The sequence below is a fragment of the Gossypium hirsutum genome, chromosome D08, assembly GCF_007990345.1.
Source record: "Gossypium hirsutum isolate 1008001.06 chromosome D08, Gossypium_hirsutum_v2.1, whole genome shotgun sequence".
NCBI classification, from domain to species: domain Eukaryota; kingdom Viridiplantae; phylum Streptophyta; class Magnoliopsida; order Malvales; family Malvaceae; genus Gossypium; species Gossypium hirsutum.
The window spans coordinates 49,306,642-49,315,264 of record NC_053444.1 but is presented as its reverse complement, the minus strand read 5'-3'; positions in this window follow the sequence as shown (position 1 = coordinate 49,315,264).

Here is an 8,623-nt window from a genome sequence, read left to right as displayed (position 1 = left end):
CCTGTCTATACAAATTCTTATCCAATTAGGATTAAGATAGCACTATTAATCACAAATGGGCATGAGATTACCCACTTTAAGTTCACTAACCAATCTTCCTTTGGCAAATGCCCAAAATTAATTAAACTCATATAAATTTATCAAAATCTCTACCAAAAACACAAAATTTTAACTCCATCTAGTGCCGCCCCACTTGGTTAGTGCCCATTATTGCACTTCATCCATAAAAGTTCATAGCAAAATACCGTGTTTTATTTGTCATATTTTATTCTCTCTCATTCCACGTTTATTTATTAGCTTATTAGTCGTTTAATTAATGAAGGTACGGAATAAATTTCAAGTATTTAAATGCTGCTTCTTACTTCTTATTATTTAAATATCATATTAGGATTAAATATGATTTTTTTTTTGGGTTTAATTTTGCTTCCACTCTCTTTAACCTTTTGGAAAATTATCTTTCTACTTTTAATTTTATAATTTAGTTCCTTTACTTGTTTTATTTAAAAATTGAAATTCACTTAATAGGAGTGTAAATGAATCAAGCTCAAACGAACAATGTTATGTTCATGTTCGTTTGTTTACTTTTGAAGTTGTTAATGTTCGGTTAGTGTTCGTTTAAATTTTTAATATCATGTTCGAACTCGATTCGTTTATTATTTGGTGTGTTCGGGCTCGATTCGTTTAGCGTTCACAAACATGTTTGTTTAACGTTCGCATACATGTTCCTGAAATGTTCTTTTATATGTTCACGAACATGTTCGTTTATGTTTGTGAATGTTAACTAAACAAACAAACAATAAAATTAAATAAAACAAAACCAACTAAATAAAACTTATATTTCAACAAGAGAATTGTTGAGTTTTAAAGTTGAAGGAGGCATTTGTAATATCATAAAAAACTAAGTTGCAAACAAGTAGTTTGATCGATTCAAAACAAAACATATTACAAGAGAAGCAATTCAAAAAGATAACACAAAAAATGTTGCAGTAAACACTAACTAGAAAAGTTGACAACATAAATATCACATTCCTTTGCAATGAATCCAATGATACCACATCCTAAAAACACCAAATCAAAAAATTCATGAGTTTCACCCATCAAATTCAATAAGGCAACAACATAAAAACCTTTTGTTTGATCCATTATTATTATTATTTATTAAAAAAATAAGGTTATAGAAGGTAAACTAATTAAAATGTAAAATTGTCTTACAAAGATAATCATATCAGAAAAGTTAAAAATAGATTCATACAAAGCTATTGGACAAACACCAACCAAGTTAAAATGTTTACTGACTTATCATAAACACCACCCCAAAATGCACACACCCCAAAAATTAAGTACCTTTGAAATTCTTCAAAATTCTAATGTTAAAGTAAGAAAAATCTCTTTTATTTTTACTTTGATCTACATAAAAAATTAAAATTAGATGACCAAATTAAATAATATTTCAAATACTAAATAAATAGAATAAATACTTGAAAATTACTCACTTTGGCTTTTTTTTTTCAACCCATAAAAGTTTTGATACCAATCAAAACCACAAAGTAACATTTGCATCGTATCAGTTCCTAAAAATGAATAGTATGCATCAATCACTCTACCGCTAGCACTAAAGCAGATTTTGAAGCCACCATGGTAATAGGAATAGACAAGATTTCACAAGTCATTTTTGATAAAATTCAAAACTTGATGTTATTAACCTTCCACCACTCTAAGGCATCAAAATCATCACAGTTTTCTTTATAAATGAACACTCCTTCTTCCAAGTATATATCTAGTTCAGACTTAACATTGTCAACTGTGTCAACACTCCTAATATATCTCTCAAACTTGGACCTCTTAGTCATAACTTTTCCCTTGCCTATTCTACTAGTGGTAGAAGCATTGCTGGCACCACTTTCTTGCAGATCATTTTCCATTGATGTATCAACATTAGTTGCTGCATATTCATCTACATATTCCTTATAAAGCTCATATAGGCTATCATGCATAATGTGAATTTGTCTAGGAGTTTCCTCTTCAGAATAAACAACACGAAAACTGAAGTCAATCAATTTCATATTATTCATAGGATCTAGTATAGTAGCAATAGAAATCAGCAAATTGCATTCACCCCAATATTTATCAAATTTTATTTGCATTTTATTGGCCATTTTTCTCATCCAAAGTTCCTCACTCAAAGATTTCTCCATCAATAACTCTTTGATACTCCAAAGTTCAAGAAGAAACAAATTTGAAGTTGGATATTCGGAACCTAATATTTATAAAGGAAATACCATGTATTAAATTAAATAATATAAATAAAAATTAAGAAATGAAGAAATAAAACTAGATATATTTAAATTATTTACTTGAGATAATGTTGGTAACTTCATTAAAAACTGCTAAGAAAGAATAAACTTCCTCAACCCTCACCCAATCTTCATCACTTGGCAAATACTTATAACTTGCATCTCGTTAAGCATACCGTAGAAATACGTCCTTAAACTCCAATACACATGACACCATAGCATATGTTGCATTCCACTGTGTACAACAATCTAAAATCAACCTCTTATTTGGCAACTGAAGTTGTTTAATAATATCATTGAACATAGTCAAATGCACAGTGGATGTTGTGATGTACTTCACACTTTCCCTTACATTATCAATTATGTTGACACCATTTTTTTGATAAAACGGGGTCGACTTGGATTTTGAAAACGAAAACGGGAGTCGCCACCAATCTTTTTTGATAAGGTGTGATCGGGTCACCTTGAAAAGTGGTTGTTTTTAATAAATGATTTGATTTTATTAAAACAACGATTTTGGTCCACGAAATTCAGAAAAACAGGTTTGGGAGTCGGTTACGCACGAGGAAGGATTAGCACCCTCGATACGCCCAAAATTGGTACCTAATTGATTACTTAATGTCTCAGTGTTGAAAATTGAAAACTTTGAAGAGATTTAAAAATACGATCCTAAAAAACTCGAATAACATGGGCTGGAATTTAGGATTATCTTGTTCTGAAAAATATCACATCCAGCACGTTAGGATACAATACTTAAAAACCTCAAAACCAAGATCACCTTATGGTTCCAAAACCCATACTTTGAAATTTTAAAAGGATATCAGGCTATTTGACTAAATGAGAGATCGAAACCCAACACATTAGGGCATGTTTTCTCGAATTTCCAAACGCGAAATATTACCTTTATTATTTTTTAGAAAAATCCTCATATTGAGAAAACGACATGTCATATCCAATACGTTAGGACACAACGTATCGAATTCCCGATACGAGTATACATGCCGAAAAATTTACTTATTTAAGAAAATATTTGGCTATCTCAGATTTTAAAAAAAAAAGGGATCATGCCCAGTGAGTTAGGACATGATCTTTTCTTAATTCCCGAGATCGTTTAAAAATTTGAGGAAAAAAAGGGATCATGCCCAGTAAGTTAGGACACGATCTCTTCTTAATTTCAGAGATCGTTTAAAATTTGAGTTTGAAAAGATTCGTGTATTTAGATTTATTGTGAAAGTCGAAACCCAGTAAGTTAGGGTACGACCTTCTCGAATCTAAACACGAGATTTTTCTTATTCAAAAAATCATAATTTATGCATCAAATAAAATTAATCTAACACGAAATAGTAGAAATAAAACACGGTGTCAATATGCGAACAAAAAAAATGAATACGATGATGTAACATAAATAATACGAGTAATAGCAATGAAAATAAATTAGATAAAAAGGACAAATCAATGACATACAAAATAACAACGCATATAAGCAAATAAAATCAAAACATTCTTCAAAATAAATAATGAAAATGTAAATAAACAAATAAACAAAGAAAATGTATAAAACTATAAAAATATAAAAGATATATATGTGTGTATATACATAAAATTATGGAAATATGAAAAATATATGTATGTAAATTAATATATATATGTACATGCATGTATATAAAAATTATAGAAGGTATACAAAAGTATGTATATATATATATGAAAATAGAAGATGTACATAGATATATAGATATGCATATAAGTTATAAAATATAAAGAATGTACAAGTATATATGTATATATAGACAATACATAAAAATGTATACGTGTATATATATATTAAAAAAACGCACGTATGTATATATATAACAAATTTAAAATTTAGAAGGTATAAAGGAATAAATAATAATAATAATAATACAAGATTAATAGTATAATATAATAATAACATTAAAATAATTAACTAAATAATAAAATTGCTAAAAAACACAGACCAAATTGAAATAAAAACGAAAATATCGGGCGGATTCGAAATAAAAAAACGAAAGGGATTAAATCTAGACACGCGCAAAAGGAGGAGGACCAAAAGGGAAATATTCCCACGTTGACCAAACGGCGTCGTTCCAGTGAGGCGCATGTGCATGGTCTGGGAACCAAATCAAAACAGAAGAAAACTTCGGTAGCCAAAATTGAAAATATATAAAAGAACTGTATTGAGAGCGACACAAAAACGGAGGGACCAATTGCGCAAATATCCCCTCCACTGAAAACACGCGGACCTTCCGATCGGGTCGGGTTGTATGCGCAGGTTGAGCATGAAACGGCGTCGTTTTGGCGCCTGGGCTTGGGGCTCAAAACGGCGTCGTTTTGAACTTCTATAAAAGCTAAAATTTTTTTAAAAAAAATCACTTTCCCCCTTTCCTTTAAAAAAAATTTTGAAAATGCTCTCAACCCCCCCTCTCCTTCTCCGGGCACTGGCCCAAAATTTGGCCATCGGCCACCGCGCAAGCCGCCGGTCACCGGCGACGGCGCCGCCGTCCGCGGTGGCCAGAAAATATAAAAAATTCTTTTTTCTTCCGGCGCACTCCCTTGGCTTCCCTGAGCACTCCGACACCACCGATGAAGGTAAAAAATCTTTCTTTTTTTATTTTATTTAGTATTTCGAAATAAAAATAAATGTAAAAAATAAATATAAATATAAAAAAGAAAACACCTTTTGTTTTTTTTTTGAGTTTTAGTTTTTCTTTTTGAACCTTTTTTCTTTTTTTTTTTTCAAAAAGAAACCCCCCCAGAATACATTGATGTTTGTGGCTTTTATAGCCGAATAGATACAATATTTTTTTCTATTGTTTTTTCATGTTTCTCTGCTATCTGTATTGCTTCTCTTGTGCTTGCTTTGTTTGCAGGTAACTGATGCGGCAAGTGGGAAAGTGGCGGTGTCAGGCGAAGCAGGTGGCGATGGGACATGCCGATGGTGGTGGCAGAAGGGTCTGAATAGCCTAGGTGCGGTGCTGTAGCACTAGGGTTTGACTTGTTCTTTTTTCTGATTTGATGCTTTGGGCTGTTAGGGTTTGGGTAATTGGGCTTGTATTTGTTGGGCTGGTAGGTTAGTTTTATGTGGGTTTAGTTGTTTTGGATTTTTGGGCCCGGGCTAAAATTGGGCTTGTACAAATTATATCTCCAATTTCGAAATGACCATCATGCACCAATAGATTCAAGATGTTTGCTCAACAACGGGCATGAAACAATTTCCTATTCAAAGGATGCTTTTCATGAAATGAAAGGCTATCTTTCAACATCCTTACAGCTGCATCATTGTAAGAAGCATTGTCCACAGAAATTAAGCACACTTTTCCTTTAATACCCTAGTCTTGTAAGCACTTCTACAATGTATCATATACAAAAACTCCACTATGCAGAGGAGGCACATCAACAATGTTCAAAACTCTTTTTTGCAAATTTTAATCTGAGTCCACAAAATGAGCTGTCAAGACCATGTATTAAATCTTTTGACCCAATTTCCTCATTTCAGTTGTAATGCTAATCCTATCCACTGTCTTCAACAACTCATTTAACCTCTTCTTCTCAACCTCATAATTTGTCCAACAATCAGCTTTGACTATAGCACAAGAAATTCTTACATAGTGAGGAATTGCTGTTTTCATCAACAAAGTGAATAACTCATACTCAGTAAATGCAAAAGACAACTCATTAACCACTAGCATGTGAGAAACAACTTCCTTGATCTTTGCTTGGTTATATTTCTAAGTCTGGATACCACTCGCACTGTCAGATCTAGGTGCTTGCGGTGGTAGAAAAGATTGCTTGTCCCTTTAAAGATACATGACGTTTCACACAACCATCTAAATGTCTTTTATATTGTGTAGTTGTACCATCCTTGTTCTTGGCAAGTTCAATCTTACATTGATTACACTGCACTTTTTCGGTCCCATCAGCAAGCTTAACTACAGTTAGTTCTTGCCAAACAATTCATGTCTTCTTTCTATTTCTCCTCGTATAAGTGACAACTTTAATATCATCCAAACACTCAGTCTCCTCAGGGGTTGTTCTTTCATGAGTAGTATCTCGAGCATTGGAAATTTCATTTCCTTCAATGACAACCATCGATGATGAAGAATCAGTACATGAATAGGAATAATGACATTGTTCCGAGTTATAAGACATACCTAAAAATTTAAACTTAAATCATAATTAATGGATAACACCAAATCTAATAAACAAGCTTTATAAAAACAATAATACACATAGGCTAAATAAGTAATAGATCACCATTTCAATTAATTTTCTTTTACCATTAATAATATAAAATATCTTTAAAAAATCATCGAAGTATGAAAAACAACAATGTGCATCAAGTTTAAAGCAATATCTCATAAAGCTAAATTTGGAGATAATAATAGCAAATAATAGTTACGAAATTATAATTCCAACTTGAAAGGTCTCAACATTAATTTTTATTCAAATAAATTGATTAAACAGATAAAAGAGAATGGTATAACACAAATAAAGATCTGAAAATGTCTTCCCTAAACTCTTTGCGGCCTCTCCGAACATTATTTTTGGAGAGACAGTTAGAAAGAGTCGGATCTTACGAGAATATGCATATTGCTAATACATGAAACAAACAAAGGAAAAGAAAACTCTTTTGCATACCATTGAGAAATAAAAATCTAGTATTTGTGATGATTGATGAAGTTGAAAGATGAAATCTATCAAGAGATGCAACAAATTTTTGATTTGAAGATGAGATTAAGCTGAATCCAAGTTGAATTGGTCTTGACTTCTCACATTCTTGTTTTTGGCCAAGAGAAAAAGTAAAGTAAAAAGGAAAGAGATTCACACGAAATTAAAAAAAAAATCAAAATACACCGTACCAAAAAACATGGGAAAAAGAAAGAGTACTTTAATTTCAATTTTTAGTCATAAAGAAAGAAAGTGTATGACATCTAAGGCTTTTTTAAATTATATTTTTATTTTTTCTTTCATTACTTTTAAGTTTTATATTATTGTTTGTTTCAATCGAGTAAAGCATTTAGAGCACACTGCCCATAACTTGTTTTGTCAAATTATCAATAGTGATTGCAAATATAATATATATATATCCTAGATTAATGGGTTGAAATTCAAATATAAAAATAGAGGGAGATATTATTTTAATATTTTTATAAGAAAATATTATTAATAAATAAACGAGTCATAAACGAGCTTACAAGCGAGCCAATAAACGAGCTTGTTCGTGAACATAAACGAACCGAATACACCTTTGTTTGTGTTCTTCCGTTTATTAAACAAACATAAAAATTTTGTTGATACTCGTTTATTTAGCTTAATAAATGAACATAAACAAATGTTATACGAACGGCTCATCGAGCGTTTTGTTCATTTACACCCCTACCAATTAATAATACGTATTCAAATTCAATAATATTATTGGACTTTAAATTTTAAATCAAATTTTTGAATATTAAGATATCACTATTTAAATTTAACATATTGCATTAATAATATTATATGTTGAAATATTTGAAGTTGTTGCAATGTGCCCACTTCCATCACCACTGCGATAGATAACAACTTGTCATATTTGGATGATTGAGAATTTATTGAAACAAATCTTTGGGTTGTGCTAATATCATGGAATTATTCAAACCTATCAATAAAGATTAATTCACTTGAAGAAACATATCCTAATAATCGTATCAAATCAAATCGATTGTACCGAATCCCTTAGATCAATGATGTTGAATCGAGACACAACTTGAAGACTTGTCTTCTAACAGTCCATCTTACTTTGGTCATTACCATTATATTCTATTTAGCTATTTTAGCTCATTTTTAGAAGGGATTGTGATTGATCTTTTAATATATTAGCAAGTTCGAAACGAGACTTGCATAGGTTTATGTAAAGAGTATTGAGAGCACTTACCAGTTCATTAAGGCATGTTATTTGTGAAAGTAAAACCTTTTATAGTTGGTTTACAAGCTAAGTTCTTAAGGAGATAATTTAGTAGTGAGAGGTCTAATCTTTGAAATACAAAAGTGAGGATTCTTCGCTGGAGTGTGTTAGAACTAGAATCACTAGTTGTATTAAGTTCAAAGATAGTGAATTCATCTTATTGAGCTTAGCTTCGGAGACGTAAGAAAACTGAATTACGTAAACAATTTTTGTTTCCCCTTGTTTAATTACAATTGTCGTAGTTTTAGTAGAAGTGTCTACTTGCACTATCACTTATGCTCATACTCTACTTCATGCAAGTTTGCAACTGGTTCAAATCAACATTATCAATTAATTTTGAATAAAATTGAAAATTATACAGAATATT